The sequence below is a fragment of the Eptatretus burgeri genome, chromosome 3, assembly GCF_056783735.1.
Source record: "Eptatretus burgeri isolate ZD-2024b chromosome 3, Ebu_testis_v1, whole genome shotgun sequence".
NCBI lineage: Eukaryota > Metazoa > Chordata > Myxini > Myxiniformes > Myxinidae > Eptatretus > Eptatretus burgeri.
In genome coordinates this window covers 124634051-124652449 of record NC_140963.1, presented here as the reverse complement: position 1 = coordinate 124652449, position 18399 = coordinate 124634051, and the positions used below count along the sequence as shown (strand labels likewise).

General features: G+C 43.5%; 1 protein-coding gene across 1 annotated transcript in view; it reads right to left on the bottom strand.

Annotated features, from left to right (window-relative positions):
- The window catches only part of LOC147030911 (uncharacterized), a 29314-nt gene extending 11202 nt beyond the window's left edge, over window positions 1-18112 (bottom strand). Inside the window, exons 1-2 of the mRNA XM_085875474.1 lie at window positions 18004-18112; window positions 17592-17804 (exon numbers count right to left, since the gene is read on the bottom strand). The gene's annotated coding sequence lies outside the window, so the exon portion shown is untranslated. The remainder of the gene's footprint in view (window positions 1-17591; window positions 17805-18003) is intronic.
- Between the last annotated feature and the right edge of the window lie 287 nt (window positions 18113-18399).

Genomic DNA, 18399 nt, shown 5'->3' with positions numbered 1-18399 from the left:
AAGAGTTCAACATAGGCTGCAAGCAGCCCCTGCCGAAACTCTCATCTGCGTTCCGTGAGGACCTGAAGAGCAAGGATACGGTCAATCGTTGACCTCTTTGGTGTAAAGCCTGACTGCTCTGGACGCTGGTGCTCAAGCAGATGATGGCGAACCCTATCAAGAATTATCCGAACAAAGGCATTGCCCGACAGCGAGAGCAGCGTCACCCATCGGTAGTTGTTGCAGTCTTGGCGATCACCCTTCCCTTTCCAAAGAGGGACAATAAGGCCCCTCTTCAAGTCAGTTGGGAAGAAGACTGTGTTCCAGGCAGAACACAGAACTGCATGCAATGACACAAGTGCAGCATTTCCACCAGCCTTGAGAAGTTCAGCATGGATGCCACAGATCCCTGGAGCATAACCCCATTTCAACCAGTTCACTACAGTCTGTGTTGCCACAAAGGAAGGTGGACCACAGTTGATTGGAGGGTCAGCAACAGAGATTGTAACACCCCTGAAATCCAACTCAACAGCATGTGGATCAGCCTGGTACAACCACTCAAAGTAACCGGCCGAGCGGGCCTTCACTTCGGACTCCTCTGTCAAGAGCCCACCACCCTCTGCTCTAACTGCAGTACACCGAGGGATTGGCTTGGAGTAACACAATGCGCAAAGTCCCCTGTCAGCAGGACGAGAATCACTTCACCACAGGTGATGCTCCACCCTCTCATAGATTCGTTGCACCGAAGCCTCCTTTTCCACCCTGAGTGCACATCCAGTTTTATGCCTCAGCTCCCTGAACAGCACAGCTCTGCCATTATGCCTGGCCCTGTGACTGGGCAATGGTATCCAATGTCCTTGAGGGACAAAATTCCTCTTCGCCCTCCAGTGACTTCCAAGACATCTACTGGAAACATCAAGTATGGTGGTCTTGAAGGCTCTCCACAACTCTTCAGGATCCCCCAAAGTACCCAGACCCCCAAAATCTCCACTCAGCCTATTTGCAAACTCCTCAGCTACCCTCTCATCCTTGAGGTTGCCAACATCCAGCCGAGACTGGGATGGTACCATTCTCCTGGATTTAAGGTGCAACTTAAGAGTTGCTACAACAAGCCATGTTCAGTGTTGAGGAACTGAGCACTCTGGTAGATCCTGCAGCGACCATCAATGAGCACATGGTCAATCTCCTTTGCCAAACCGCCAGTGTTGGAATACAAAGTCCGGCGATGAGCCTGTGGATGCTGAAACCATGAACCAGCCAACCTAAGTCCATGACTTCTTGCAAAGTCAAGGAACTTAATGCTATTCTGGTTTGGAGTTCCAGACCCATGGGGACAAATACACATCTCATAAGCAACCGTCAGTTCCAGTCGATGCATTGAAATCCCCCAAGACGAGAAATATATCGTGCCTGGGGCACTGATCAACCACAGACTCGATAGTGGCATAAAATGCGTCCTTCACAGTGAGATCACTCGCCTTAATTGGAGCATATACAGAGACCAGAGAAATGACACCCAAGGAGTGACGAATCCTTCATCTCATAATACGTTCATTGACTGGTGTTACCTCAATTATCATTGGAGTCAGCTTATTGGACACAACCACAGCAACTCCTTGGGCATAGTAACTATCAGAGCGACCAGACCAATCGTAGGTGTAACTACCCGCCATGATCTCGCCGCAATCCGGTCTCCGAACCTCAGAGAGAGCTGCAATACCGATGTCCAAACGCTTGAGCTCAGATGATAACAGAGACAGGTGATCATCCTCTCTTAGGGATAGGACATTCTAGGCACCTACCTGAAGGAACCACCTCAGGTTAACCCAAGGAGACTGCCGTCTGCTGGACGACACCTCAGCACCACCCCAATACACACTACCACAATCTGACTCTGGAAGGTTACCCCTTGGTTTCCCTCCTATCATCAAAGATTGGGGGTCCTGAAGGCTTTGCCCCAATCCCATCATCTGGTGAGCTTCCCCACAAGGGGAAGCTGCACAGGTTGTACTCCCACGGAGTGGGTTTTCAGATTTTTTTTGCTGCTTCTGGAATGTTAACAGTGGGCAATTTTGATGAAAATGAGAAAAAGAATAGGGTCCAGAACACTGCCTTTAGGAACTCCAGCTTGGACAGGAAGAGGGGATGAGAGAACTCCATGAAGGGCCACACATTTGCTGCAACAGGAGAGGAAGTCTGCGAGACTTGCCATACATCTCATTCTTCTGTTATTCCTTTCTCCCACTTGTTTAACCTCCTTCCAAAGATGGTGGTTGAATCACATTCTTCCTTCCAGGGCTTCAAGCAAGTGGTACACCACCATCACGTCATCCCCGATCCCTACCTGTAATCCTTTCTTCCTCGATTAACCTGACCTATCCCAACACCCTTACTTGGATATTACATTGTTTCCTCTCCTCCTCTTTTCCTATCCATTATTCCCTTGCTTATTGTATCCAAATGTGGTGACATTTTTCCCTCTGTCACCTTGCTATGCCATGAACTTCGATCTTACATAAAAAAACCTGTTTTGCCGCTGTTGATGTATAACTGTAAACCGCATGTGAATGCATGATCACCCTGTGCGTGCAAAGCGAAAAGCGGGCTTTAGCAATTGGTTCACTTTGTGTGTCTGTCTGTATACAAACGTCAATTTTATGGTCGAGGAACAATTTAATGTTAATTGAATGTTATATTTTAAACATGAATTGGAAAACGAACCTGTAGTTTTGCAGTACTTTAGCTCTGAATTTGTCCCGATTGTGCATGCACAGAGAGGAGTGAGACAATTTTTTCACTCTATCTGCCTGTCTGGAAGTCAAACAAAATTGAAAATCATTCCAAACAGGAATGTTACTGTTGTTGAGGACATCATAAAGGACACAAATAACAAGCATGAAGATCTAATGTAATGTGTTAAATAAGGTGACGTAAAAGACGCTGCAACAATGGCGGTAAATTTTCAAATTCCTTTTTTCTTCCACAACCTTTAAAATCTTTATTTTATTTCAATTGAATTATATGCTTGAACACTGTGGAACAAATCGGCTTATTGGTCCTTTCAAGATTCTTTCATTTAGCAATACTTAGACAAAATATTATGGTGGTGTACATGCATTTTATAATCCATCGTGGGCAAGTCGGAACGCCTGCGGCACGCACCCATTGGCCTCCGTGGCCTGTCAGGTGAAGCTCGATGGGCTGTCCCGATTGGCGGGCAAGCCATGGGAATTCCATACCCGTGGTGCCCATTGGCTTTGGGCATGCAGATGTCCATATATGGTCACATACCAACACATTTGGCCTAGTTATGCTACATTGTTGAGCCACGGTGTGGATTACTGCGGGTGATGGAAATTTGCACATGGACAGATTGTACAACGGAGATCTGTTGAAGAATGTAGGGAAAGGGGAAAGATGGGTCTTGGACACTGACACTGGGCTGGGGGAAAAAAGTTAATTACTGGAATTAAAACACACTTATTTCAACATGAACAATGAAAAAATAACTATTCTAATCTATAACCCATTTTACTCCCGAGACTATATCTGTAACAATATACTTTGTGGACGAGAGGAATGACCTTTGGAGACTAAATATTGCAGAGGACTGAAATAATAAATCTCAAAATCCAAAGGCTTAATTTTGGTTTGTTTGTATTTTCTCAAATCAAGTCACCACACCCGATGTTGGCAAAAATACAGTCTGACATCACAATCTGAATTTTGTGTTTATTTTATTTTGAACTCCATAAATCCTGGTTGAATTGTAATATTTTTTGTTATAAACTCAGTATACCTTGGTATTAATGTAAGAATAATGTCCATGATAAAGTGTGCTGTCATGTATTCTTGCTATCATTGTTTTTCAGGTTTATTTTTTAAGACATTTGTTATGTGCATATTTCTCCCAAGCGGAATTACGAGCCTTTGAATCATGTCGTGGTGACGTTTTCTGGCCATATGCTTGCATGTAAATCATTTCAAATTTCTAAAGCCGTTTTAATGCTGAAACTGTCTGAAGTACCTTTCTTTTTCAGCACGTTTCGTTTCGGTATCATCAAAATATTATTTAATTTGGTCAAAGAGGGATTTATTTTATTTTTGCTTCTTCTCAATAACATCAAGGTTCATTGGAACAGTGAGGTGACTGATGCTAAAATGGCAACATGCTGACAATGGGTTAGTAAGGCCACATTAGGACATGGAAGGGTATTAATGAACAGGTAAAGAGAAACGAGATGGTGTTGTGCGGGGGAGTGGGTGGGGGGGGGGCAGGGTTCTAAATTTCTAAATTATGGTTACCTACATGCATAAATGCAGCTGGATTTTTGATGGTGCACTGTGTGAAAGTAAAAGAAAACGTCAACTATGTTGAAATGTAACCCAATAACTTTATTTACCACTCTGACACACACACACACAACACACACACACACACACACACACACACACACACACACACACACACACACACACACACACACACACACACACACACACACACACACACACACCTGTGCTGCACCAACCCCAGTATCATCACCCATAAGCCCAGTATCGTCACACACACACATAAGCCAATCTCCAATGCATCATAATACCCATGTATGTATAAACGGAGCAGTCCATGCATGTGTGAAGTTCCACCCATTGGTTTGACAGTTCTTCTGATTCCATACACAATTTATATATTTTACTCTTTAGAACCATTTAGAACTTTAGGATGCACCCTTCACGATTACCCTTGAGAACCCCTTTCTCTCCAGCAGCGCTTTTACTGCGGAGGTTACGCAGGTTTGCTATTATTTCTGACTATTTTCTCTTAAAATTGTGTTGGGTTTCTGTGAAGTCGGTGATAGCATGATAGGGGAGCAGAGAGCATTAAATATTCCGCTGTTGCGATGTGGACATGCTCGTTTGCTTTTATGACCGGGAGGAGGGTGAGGAGAAAGATGATAGGACAGCTTTGGAAAGGGGAGGTTGAGGCTTTGGGGTTTGGGGAGGGGGAAGTAAAGATGGGACGGAGTTTGGGTGGGGGAGGTTCTGAGACTTTTTTGTTGAGGAGTTGTCAGAATTGCATGTGCAAGTTTAGTCACAGCAAAAATCTAATTTTGTGTGTGATTGTGTGACTGTGGGGGGGGGGGTGGGGGGGTGACGCAATCATCCTTCGGGTGATGTGCTCGTGCCATTTAAACTTATCCAGTCCCTCCACTGCCACTACCTTTCCACGGAGAGCATTCCATGCATTAACCGATGTTCGACCGAAAGACCCCTGCCTTAAAACTGTCCCAACTCCCATTTTCTTTACCCTCGAGCTATGGCCTGGTCCTCAGAATGTCCACTTTGATTGATGTGGGAACATCCACAACCACTGGTAATGCAATGGACACTTTATTCCCCTGCCCATAATTACATGTCATGCAATGGTGCTGACCTGACCTGACCTGAATGGTGCTGGCTGTATGTTGAGCTCAGCCATTTTGCCAAGGCTAATCAGACTCATTATACCTTGTGGCAGAAAATTATAACATTGCACAAGGTGTGATGTATTGTGTGTTTTGTTCATTAACAAAGTTACAAGTTGAAAATTACTCGTTACAAAGTACATATGTGTTTTATATGAACTTACCATTGAGATGTACGGCATATTTAATGACCAATACCAAAACATGACATTGATCAGTGTTGTGTTCCATTAGCAAGCGGCTTGCTATTGCTTTCCAAGCCACCAACCGCATTGCAAGCCGCTTGGCAAGCAATCAAGGGAGGTGAGTGGTGAGCGGTAAGCAAGCCACTTGCTAACGGAACACGCCTCAGGATTGGCATCAACCCGGAAGTGACGTGTCCGCCATGTATTTCTGCTTGTTATAAATATCTTACTGGTGTGGTCTAGATGTTGCATACATGACAAACGTGTTAAAATAAGTGAAACTTACCTCGTGTGCGAAGGCCATAAAATATTCCTGCAAATTTTGACCGACATTTTTTTCTGGGATTTAGGAATCCCTGCTGAACCAAGCGACCTATGAGCGATGGCGTAAGAGCCTGTAGTGGTTGTTTGGTGTCTACCGATAAACAAGGGGGTCGTGAAAGTGATCCATCTATCTATACATTACTAAAACTTTCATCTAGTATGTATGTATGTGTGTATGTATGTTCCCGAAATACAGCCAAAACGGTACACGATAGCACAAAAATTTTTGGCCCACCTTACTCACCATTCGCCTGCGGTGTGCAGTATCAAGTTTCGTTAAAATCAGGCAACGAAAAAAAATATTAAAAAATCTATTCCCGATTTAGTCAAGTACTCTTCGGGAGAATTTGATCAATGCAAACAACCTCAGCGGCATAGTTTGCTGGAGCTATTTTTTTTTTCTTGAAATGATTTTTTTTTTCATCAACCGCTGTCACAATGGGAACCCAATGGGTTCACGGGTCATCTAGTATCTATATATTAATACTGAAGGACCAATTTTGTGCTCCTCCTAGCGGTCGCGTCACGGTTTTCTCGATACTGTGACCTGGACTGAAAGAAACTTCGTACCTGTAAGAGTGCATCGCGCATAGTGGCAATAGTCAACTTTCAACTCTGAAGCAGAATAAACACTTTTTGTTGAGATTGGGGCGAGGAGTGAAGAGGCGGGGGGCAGGGTAAACAAATTTTTGGCCTAGGTAAGCAAATTGAAAGCGGGAGACAGGGGGAAATGGGCGGGGGCTGGGTTGAATGAGGCGGAGTTGAGTGTAAGGGGGTAGACAGGGGGGTGGGGGCCCGGGGGTAAGTGGGGCGGGGAATCAAAAGACGGGGGGGGGGGAGTGAAGAGGCGGGCCTGGGGTAATTACATTTTTGGGCGGGGGTAAGCAAATTGAATGGGGGCAGGGGCGGAGGATGAGTAGGCGGGGGCAAGCACACCCTGTCCAGTCCATGTCCCTCGAGTGTGTGTGAGCTGGTGAGGGTGGTTGAATGAACAGAATCCGTCTGTGACGGGGTTTCAGCTAGTATTACTAAAACTCATATTGTATATATATGTATGTTCCCGAAATACAGCCAAAACGGTACACGATCGCGCAAAAAATTTCAGCCCATCTTACTCACCTGCGATGTGCAGGTGATGTGCCTGCGATGTGCAGTATCAAGTTTCGTTCAAATCGGGCAACGAAATAAGTTATTAAAAAATCAATTTCCGATTCAGTCAAGTACCCTTCCAGAGAATTTGATCAAAGCAATCAACATCAGTGGTATATTTCGCTGGAGCTATCTTTTTTTTTTCTTGAAATTATTTATTTTAAAATCTCAAACATTTAGTATAGACAAAGAACGATTTCTTTTTAAGCATAAAATAAACCACCATTTTGATCTAATACTTCCGTGTTCATTACCTTCGCAAACTTTGTTGTGAAAGTTATGTTTTGATCGCTGTGTATTTATTTATTAATTTATTTGTGAATATGTGTGTTTGTTTGTTTGTTTGTTTGTTTGTTATTCGCATAACTCCAAAAGTATTGAACTGAATCGCAGCAAATTTGGTGGGATGATTGGTTATTATCCGAGGACCATTTGATAGGATTTTGGGAGCGATCGGGTCAAAGGTCAAGGTCAAGGTCAAGGTCATGAAAAGGTCAAAATCGTCTTTTTACCATAGCGCGGTCAATTTGTATCCAATTTGCATGCAACTAATGCCAAAATGTTCAGAATTCAATGCCCCATCTTGTGACATGACACAATGACGTAATAACCCTTATTAGCGGTTGGGAGTCAAAGGTCAGGGGGGGTCATGACATTGCAAAATGTGCGGTTTCAGTCATAACACGGTCAATTCTTATCCGATTTGCATGAAAACAACACCAAAATGTTGAGTGTTCTGTTCCCCACACTCTAATACCAATTACAAAATTAAGAGTACAAAGGTGAAGGTCGAGGTCATGAAAAGGTCAAAATCGTCATTTTGCCATTGTGCGGTCGATTTTTATCCAATTTGCATGCAACCAATGCCAAAATGCTGTGAATTCAATGCCCAATCTTGTGATATACGATATGACACAGGAAATTTCATGTTTTTAAGCCATCATAACACATATGAGATGGCAGATGTAGTATGGCATTAAATACCCTCACAATCAACGGTTTCTGGGGCAGGGGGGCAAAATGTAGCGTTGGGGAAGGTATGCGCTCTACTGAGTGCCCGTTCTAGTTGATAAATAAAATTGTGTTTCGAAGATTACACACAATCATTTCTTCGACTTTATTTTCTCCGTTTTATGTTTTCACACTGAGGCGCAACATCATGTTTAGTTCAAATCGGGCAACGAAAAAAATTATTAAAAAATCAATTCCCCATTCAGTCAAGTACTCTTCAGGATTATTTGATCAATGCAAACAACCTCAGCGCAATAGTTTTCTGGAGCTATCTTTTTTTTTTTAATCAACCGCTATCACAACGGGAACCCAACGGGTTCACGGGTCATCTAGTTATAAACAAAACTGCAAAAGCTCAAGTAATGCTTAACTCTTTATGAAATTTTTGGTATTTCAGACCACTTTAATTAAGTAAAAATCCAAGATAAAACTGTTCAATTCAAATGTCAAATCATTGTTAATGGTGCAGTGACATGAAAAAACGGAGTCTTCCACTGGAGATATTTGAGAAGGATTTTAAAGATTTTCTGGCCAAATGGAGGAAGAAGCATTGTGGCACAGGTCAAAGAACAAAGATGGTGATCGGTTGGACACAGAATGAGAAAGCAAGTTGGACATTTGACTGAAGAAGTCATGTTTTGGGCAACATTGGGGTAGAGGAAGAGGGGGATGCCAAGGAATACATGGAGGAGAATTGATAAAAATGAACTTCAGTTCAGTAATGTACTTTTCATCGGTGCCAATTAGTTAGTACTTTTACATCATGAACTTTGTTCCATTTACTTGTCTAACCAATGGCTGTAGTGTCGGTGTGTTTTTTTTTTAATATGGTTTCGAACCAATCATTTTCCCCACACTACTATTGGGCTCTTGGACCTCCCCCTCAGGGGACGAGTGGTGAGGGAGGCTTTGAAGGGTGAGGAAAAAGGATAACGATGCTTCCTGCCTGGCAGCTCACTATTTTGCACCATTGTGGAAATGACTCAAGGAGGTGATTTTCTCTGGAGTTAAACAAAAGTTCACTGAAGTTAAACTGCATTCGTAACCCAATCTTCAACAACACATTTCCTCTCTTGACTCGCAGAGTTTCAAACCACGTGTCTGTTTGTGACCCTTTCCTCCAGCAGCATGTCTGTACCACGTGCCGTGTCATGGCTCTATTTGTAAGGGTTTTCACTCCTTTCAACAGTAGGACTTCTATCACCGAACCTCTTATGGTGAGCAGCTTATTCCCACAAGCACTGGCCATTTATGCCACCCGATCACCGAGTGGATCATATTATTTTGAGGACATGACGTCGAATTGGCACACTTGTGATATGACATTTCTTGCTTCTTATTGAACTTGTGACTATATTCACCAGGACTCAAGCTTAACAGCTCAACAGATTATGGGACATCGCTCAGACTGGACAAAGTCATCAACCTTAAGCGGTGAGTCGAAGTTGATAACTCGGATTTTCCATCGTTACAAAGGGAACTTGCACTGCGATTGAGAAGCCTCATTACAGCCCAACGTGCTGAAAACACGATGCCCTAAATAAGGAAGAGTAAAACTGGATACACGCCACAAATGCCACATAGCCGAGTGGATGAAACACGTTATGGCTTATTTGCCAAATAAAAATTGGTGTATGTAAAATTATTTCTGTGCACCTGTTTTGAAATTTGGGTGCACACTGTGATGGAAGATGTGGGGAGGGGTGGGGGAGGAGGACAGTAACCTGCAATTAAGAGGGTTGGGTTAGGAGAGTTAATGGGAATAGAAAATATGGGTTGGGACTGGGGTGATTTGGAGGTAGTAGTGTTGGTGCTGCTGCTTGAAATCCTGGAGGCAAGAATACAATTGATAGCCTCAAGAATTCCGTTCCACAAGCAGGAGCAAACAAGAGCAAAAGGTGTTCAGTGAGCGTGTATTTTGGAATTTTAATCCAGAGGGGTTACTGGAGGAATTGTGCATCCTGAAGTTCCTGGGGAGAATCAGAGGGATGAGAGAGCAGAGGGAGATAGCCCTGAGCTGAAGTGGAAATATGAACATCCCTTGTTCGTCGACCTTATCGTGTGAGATGCCAATAATGTTGAAAGTTTTAGAATCTAGGAAAGACATGCTATGCTGGGTTTGCCATCCCATAGGGGAGAGCAGTAATCCATTGAGCTGTGGACAAAGTTCTTGTCGGCTGTCAATCGTTCAGATATTTTTATTTCCAATTTAAATTCTCACCATCCTGCTGAGAAGAGTTGAAAATATTTGTACAAGGAAAGTTTGTTTTGTTTACGTTTTTAACTGTTACGCCTATTTTATATAATGTTCTTGTCAGCTTTCAAGTCTAAATACCTCTCAGGTGAAAACATTGTGGTCTTTCAGAAAACGAAGTCAATATAATGATTACCGACATGAGTTATTCCACAAAGTAACTCATGAAAGCTTGTTAACTGCAGTTACTCAAAACACCTGTGCTCATAATTTTGAAGTCAATTTCTAAAGTGAGTTCGAAAACTTGAAAAAAACAGACAGTCGAGCAAATGCGTCCAGGTTTGAAAAAGTGAAATATTTTGGAATTAAATAATTTTTTCAAGCAAAAGTACTCAATTTGAGGCTGATAAGGAAGACAGAAACTGAGGTGTGTTTAATTAATACCCACTTCTCAAAAAAAACAACCCACAAACCTCTGAAAGTGTAATTAGAATGCTGTGCTAAGAATATGCTAGGGACATGAGTGCTGTGAATGCTGATGTGTCAATGTAGTTATTATGACGCCAATCAACTGTGCAATTTTAAATGAGTTTTGAACGATCCCTATACATGAAACCGCTAAAGATTCTGAAATGACTTGGAGCCTCGGGAGGGAAGCTTGTGCATTGGTCTTGTGCGTTATCATGCTAGTGTTGTAGTTATCATATCATGGTTAGAACAGAACATGTTGTATGAGGGTTGTTTAAAAAAAAAAAAAGGAATAGGAATGAGATACGAGTGCACAAAATTACTATATTTACATATTTGTGTAACCAACCATTCCTTTCACACTATGAGGCGCATAGGGCTTCTGAGACAGTTTCAATGGCGGAGTACAGTCCTGGACTGGTCACCACTCCGATGCAGGACACTTGAATGGCTTATTATCCCATTAAGCTGGTACTCATTTTGCTGACTTCAGAAGGACAACATGCTGAGTCAACCCACCTGGTGTTATTTCAACACCAGGTGGGATGACTCAGCCTGTTATGACAATGACACAACAGGGGCTCGAGCTCAAGACTCTAAGATCTTAAGCCAGCCACCTTAACCGTTTCACCAACACCAGACTTATACATTTGTATACTGTAGATATGTTTACATGTTACAAATCAAACCCCCTAACTTGATGAGGCAGCAGGGCACAGGTTGAGTCCCATTACAGCACTTGCTACACGACATGTTAGCAACAAATGTCACATGCCACATGAACACATTGCCTCTGCCTTGCTGATCACCATTTATGAGGCTTGCAGTCATTATATGTAGATTATTTCTCATGATACATACTTAGATTGACACATAAATAAAATGTTGCAGTCTCTTGAATTATTGCCTCATTCTGAAAACATTTTGAAGACCCCTCATATATGAGGAGTAAGAAGTCCCACTTCTCTTTGTGAATGGAGATTGGACTAACATTAAATTATGAATTCGCCCTGCTGGTTGCATCAATACTGAGGTGAGGCTGCCACTGAAGCATTTTTGTTTTCTGCACAATTCTGGCAGGAGTGTCAAATTCGGCAAGAATTAATTAGAGAATGGCCTACCCTTATCGAAAGTACGATGGTATATTTAACGTTAACTCGCCAATTCTCGCAGAAAGGACCCCCTGGGTAAACCTCCATCCGAAGGTCAGTGAAGTCGATCATGCAACACTCCTGCTTTTGAAGCACCGGGGTGACATTTATAGTTTGGGCTGGATTTGAACCCAGAGTTGACAGCTCAATGGCGAGTATGCTACCTCTGAGCTATCCTGATAACCCAACAATCTAGATGCATTTCCAGCTGGGTTATCGTCAAGCAATGCAGAGCTATAGGCTTCGTATTAGCCACCAAACTGAGGTTGGTTAAGCTGACTATATCCTGCCTGTTTGTTATCACTTGTACAGGTTGCCAGGCTCAGGGGTATATTTTATTAATCAGAGGACATGGCAGGAAAAATGTCAATATAATTCAAAATCCACTCCTATAATGATCTACTCAGTTCACAGAACCACTTTGACAATATTTATAGAATTGGTTGAGTTAAATGGGTCAGAATCCAAATAGTCTAAGGGTTAAAAAAAAAAAATTGAAACAGGGTGCATCCCATAAAATTAACGAACCAAGTCGAATTACAAACTCGCATTTTAGTAAAACATTTGCATAAAAATTTACCACTGTTGCCATGAAATCATTTGGGTCAAGAAAACTGTTTTAGCATTCGATGCTGAACTAAAACACACGTAGCAGGTAATTAACATGCCATGAGCACAAAATGTAACTTCGGGATTTAACCCTTGAAATCCTTCCTCTTCTCCAATGGCTTGATTTCCGATCATCAATTTGGTTTCAGACCAGGTCACTCTACCCTGGATATGCTGCTTCTGCTCTCCCAACAATGGATGGAGGTCCTCAATGCCAGAAAGGAAATCCGAGCCGTATCCCTGGACATATCACGTGCTTTTGACACAGTCTGGCACCCTGCACTACTCACCAAACTCTCTTCCCATGGTATCCAAGGCCATCTCCACTCATGGCTCGCAGACTTCCTCTCCTGTCACAGTCAACGTGTGGCCCGAAATGGAGTTCTTTCATCCCCTCTTCCTGTCCAGGCTGGAGTTCCTCAAGGTAGCGTTCTGGGCCCTGTTCTTTTTCTGGTTTTCATCAAAGATATATCCGACTCTCTGAAAAATCCTCCACATCTCTTTGCTGATGACTCCACCCTCTGCCGTACCATCTGTCATCCCTCAGACCGACAAGCAGCAGCTTCTTCGCTCAATGCAGATCTGGATAAAATTACAAACTGGTCCAACACGTGGAACATGTCTTTCAATCCGGACAAATCTCACTATGTCTCTTCGAAAGGACCATTTAGAAACCCCTCCATCCACTTTCTCAACAATCCTCTGGAAGGAGTCCTTTCTTTCAAGCTTCTGGGTCTCACTATCTGCCCTGACATTTCCTGGGAAAGCCACATTTCAAACCTCGCCTCCAAAGCCAGTCGCCGACTGGGAATCCTCCGTCGTGCAAAGTCCTTCCTCAGCCCTCCTGAGCTCCTGACCACTTACAAAGCTTTTGTCCATAGCCTGATGGAGTACTGCTCTCCCCTCTGGGCTGGTGCTCCTACCTCCCACCTTTCTCGGCTTCACGCTGCAGAAACCAGAGCATTTCGGATCATCGGCATCTCCCGCAATGAGGCCGAGTCTTTGGGCCTCTCACTCAATCACCGCAGGTTGGTCGGTGGTCTTTCTGTCTTCTACCGTCTCCTCTCCAGCCTTGCCCCCCTGCTCTCTCTGCGATTTGTCCCCACCACATTTCCGCAGGGCGCTCAAGATCCACCAACAACCCCCTTCTGGGAAAACTACCAAAATCACGAATCACTGCTCACCTTCACTCTTTCATTCCTCTTTTTTACCGCCTTTGGAATATACTCCCTCACTCTATTCATTCCCATTCTTCCCTCCAGGCCTTCAAAACAGCAGTTCACCACCACCTCTTGTCATCCCCCATCCAAATCCTCGATCTTTTCTACCCCCGATAATCCACCCAAGCCCACTTCCTTCAAATTCCCTGCTTTCCTTCCTGAAAGTCCCTGAAATGTCCATCTTCTATTCCCCATGTCCATCGTCCCATCCCTCTCCCTTCCACAGATCTCCTCATGTGTGTTCCCCACTGTTTTGTCCCTCCAACTCCCGCCCCTCTTGTCTCATGCCCCCTTGCTGTGCCTTGTGTGTTAGCTCTCACACGAGCCTCGACAACGTATACAAAAACAAAAACAAAAACAAACAAAAAAATAATAATTATAATAAACCCACCCCCCTCCCCCCCAGGAGGACATGAAAATGAAGTTTCTTTGTACCTTGTAATCACAAAAATGTTTCCTAACACAGAAACCATGGAAAAGTTTCTATAATTTACTTTATCATTTACTCTGCCACTGAAAGTGGAAGGAGGTCATGTTTTCACCTCTGCCCATCTGTTTGTTTGTCTCTTTGTGTGAAGGATATCTCAAAAAGTTGTGGACGGATTTGGATGAAATTTGGTGGAGAGGTTTGGTGGTGACAAGGACAAATTGATTAGATTTTGGTGAAGATCTGAATCCAGATCCGGATACGAGAATTAATTTTGAGTGATTCTTCACCATTGAGAGATTGGGCCCAAAATGATGTCAAGCATGATGTTTCAAAAATGTATCAGGCTTCATATATTATCGTGGATCAGGCATTGCGTGGCAGAGGTATGCGCTCTACAGAGTGCCCTTCTAGTTTTTACTGCATTTGATCTTTAAAATTATGATTTCGATTTTTAATTAGTACATCTCCTATCTTTAGATTTGTTTGCCTTTACGACCAACAAAAACTGCAAGGAGTGTATAACTAAACAATTAAACATTTACAATTTTTCATCCGCTGTTGTGTTGACACAAGTTGGTGTCTTATTGTGACCATTGACACACAAATACGATGCCTATGGTATCACAAACAAGCAAAGGAGTTTTTACAGCGCGTGCGCTGTATACAATTGCACCGAGTTTGAAATGTCCCCGGCGTCGTCTACCACGTCTCCGGTGGGTCCGGTGTCCCCCCGTCCACCCCCCCCCACGTGCCTCAAGACAGCCAATGACGGCCGTCCGGTCGATGCAGTGCGTAACCTCGACGGAAATGGCGACAATTGACGGAAATACCCGAGTATTTCAATGGAAATTTGTGAAACTAATGTGTTATACATGTGAAAACCATCTATATATTAATACTGAATGACCAATTTTGTGCTCCTCCGAGCAGTCGCGTCACGTTTTTCTCGGTACTGTGACCTGGACTGAAAGAAACTTCGTACCTGTAAGAGTGCATCACACATCGTGGCAACAGTCAACTTTCAACTCTTAAGCAGAATAAACACTTTTCGTTTTACATTCGTTTACATGGCGACGTGTGACGTCACCGCTGAGAGGCGTCAGGACGTCATGACATCATCGGTCGCTGACGCCATTACGTCTGTCTTCGACAGACCGTCACTGCTGAGAGGTGTAATTCCACTCCTTGAAAATAGTGTCTGCAATGTAAAACCCTCTGCTGCACTTGCTGACTACCTCAGAATGTGAATTTGACACAAAAAAAATGTAACAAGAAACATTGTATCTATATATTAATACTGAAGGACCAATTTTGTGCTCCTCCGAGCTGTCGCGTCACATTTTTTCTCGGTACTGTGACCTGGATTGAAAGAAACTTCGTGTCTGTAAGAGTGTATCGCACATAGTGGCAATAATCAAACTTCAACTCTGAAGCAGAATAAACACTTTTTGTTGAGACGGGGGCGAGGAGTGAAGAGGCGGGGGGGGGGGATGAAGAGACGGGGGCAGGGGATGAAGAGACGGGGGCAGGGAGTGAAGGGGCGGGGGGCAAGGTAAGCAAATTTTTGGGTGGGGGTAAGGAAATTGAAAGCAGGAGACGGGGGGATGAGTGGGCGGGGGCTGGGGTGAATTAGGCAGGGTTGAGTGTGAAGGGGTGGACAGGGTGGCAGGGGCTGGGGGCAAGTGGGGCAGGGAATCAAGAGACGGGAGGGCGGGGAGTGAAGAGGCGGGGGCGGGGGCGGGGCCGGGGTAATTAAATTTTTGGGCGGGGGGAAGCAAATTGGGCGGGTGGGAGGCGGGGGAATGGGGCAGGGGATGAGTAGGTGGGGGCAAGCACACCCTGTCCAGTCCATGTCCCTCGAGTGTGGGTGAGCTGGTGAAGGTTGTTGAATGAACAGAATCCGTCTGTGACGGGGTTTCGGCTAGTTTAATTTATTGCTTGACGGAAAAAAAAACGAAGAAACGCTCCCCTCATGTACGAACGAACGAAAGACGTCATTTCTGTCCACCATGGCATTTCGCGCCGAATGCAGAAAGCTAAGTTCTTCTTATGCCATCATTCTCTTTAATATTAGCCATAAACAAGCGTTTCGTCATGCATTCGTAGTTGACATTTACTTACAACAAGAACGAAAAAATAATCTCCTCAGATTCAACAAGAACGAAAAAAAACCCCGAAAACATCACGTGCAGGACAAGACCAATCGAGCTGAAGGAAATGATACTGTAACTGCACTGCTCCTGATTGGTCAAAGGGCACCACGTGTGTTGTGTGGACGGTGTTATGCATGAGGATTTAAGGCTAAGTTCTTCTTATTCCATCATTCTCTTTAACATTAGCCATAAACAAGTGTTTCGTCATGCATTAGTAGTTGAAATTTACTTACAATCAATCTTTTGCGGCCTCCTGCCACGCTGTGTCGAACGATTTCATTCCTTCTGTTATATATAAAGGTGCTTATCACAATAATAACAAGATTTTTACATTCCAAATATTAAGTAGGCTTTTTAATTGTTTTTCATCTGAAAAAAGCATAAATTGCATATTTTAACATTAGTGTACTCATTTGATTCACCACACGCGCTGTAATGAAGGATTTCACTTGTTTTTTGATAAGGTTAGTCAGGAAAAAGGTTTTGCAAATTAATACTGCACAGCACTTTAGTGTTCTGTCATCCAATGGACAAATGGAACACAAGTCATACCTCCACCCATAGGCGGATCTCTGTACTGTCAAAGACTGTCTTAACAGACCCTTATCATGCCAATGTCAAGGCTAAAGAGAAGTTGTGGTCAATCTGTGAAAGGGTTTCTGTCAACTGGGCTTCATAAGCAGGGTGTAACGGCTTCGCTTGATCAGCACGGCACTATTCCCTACCCAAGGACATCTCCTTTGAGACTTCATTTAAACATTCACTTTTTATATGTTGTTGAGTAAAAATTTGTGCCAGATTGCTGTCATTGCCATGCAATTTTTAATCAGCAAGTGTCACCTGCAATACCAACACCATGCATATCGTAATACAAACAACGAAAGGGTTGTTTTTTTTTTTCTTATCAAGGATTTCAGTGATACACACAACTCAAGGCTTCTTAAAAGAAATATCTTAAGCTGCCACCTGCTACTAGCAATCCCTCCTGCCTCTCTCTCTTCCAAGGCAAGGGCATCAATTTGAATGTAAGAACATTGCCCCCCCCCCCCGCCATTCATTGTGGATCATTAGCAATGGAATGTTATTGAGCAGACATCGGCTCACAATGAGCAGAAACCCAAAATATTCCATCTCAACCATGAATGCCTATTTCACCTAAAACCCATCTGAGGAAACTCATACCTGGCTGATAACCTGACTGAACAGTGGAACATTATACATACACTGATGAGCCAAAACATTATGACCACCTGCATAATATGCTGTTGGTCCTCCGTGTGCCACAAAAACAGCGCTGCCCTGCCGAGGCATGGACTCGACAAGACCCCTGAAGGTGTCCTGTGGTATCTGGCACCAAAACATTAGCAGCAGATCCTTCAAGTCCTGTAAGTTGTGAGGCGGAGCCGCCGTGGATCGGACTTGTCGGTCCAGCACATCCCACAGATGCTCAATCGGATTGAGATCTGGAGAATTTGGAGGCCAGGGCAACACCGTAAACCAGGGGTCGGGAACGTTTTTGACTCAGAGAGCCATTAAAGCAAAATATTTGGAAATCTATTTCAGTGAGAGCCATATAATATATTTTAAGACTGAATTCAACTAAATGTGAGTATAATAAGCCTCTGAATTTATTCTTTTAAATAATGTTGTTATAATACTCACCATTAATGGGACTTCTGGTGCTGCATGGATTTGCTGATGGCTTTGTAGTCTGGTTGGTACTTGGTGAGGTTAAGCTTCATGCAAGCGTTGAGGCTTTCATCCGTTAGACGTAATAGTAGGTTGGACTTGATGTTTCTAAGATGTGAGAATGACTGCTCACATGCATACGTAGATCCAAACAAGGTTAATACAGCAATACTCACACGCTGCAGTGTGAGGTATGTGACAGGAAGCGCGTTCCAAGTTTTGATAATCAGCTCGTCTTCGGATTGAAGTTTTTTCATTTCTGTCCACATGTGCTTGCTCGCCAACTCTGCTTTCTGTCGTGCGATTCTTTCCAAATCCTCATTCAGTGACTTGAACTTATTCACCCACATGTCTGAGGCCTTCAGGTCA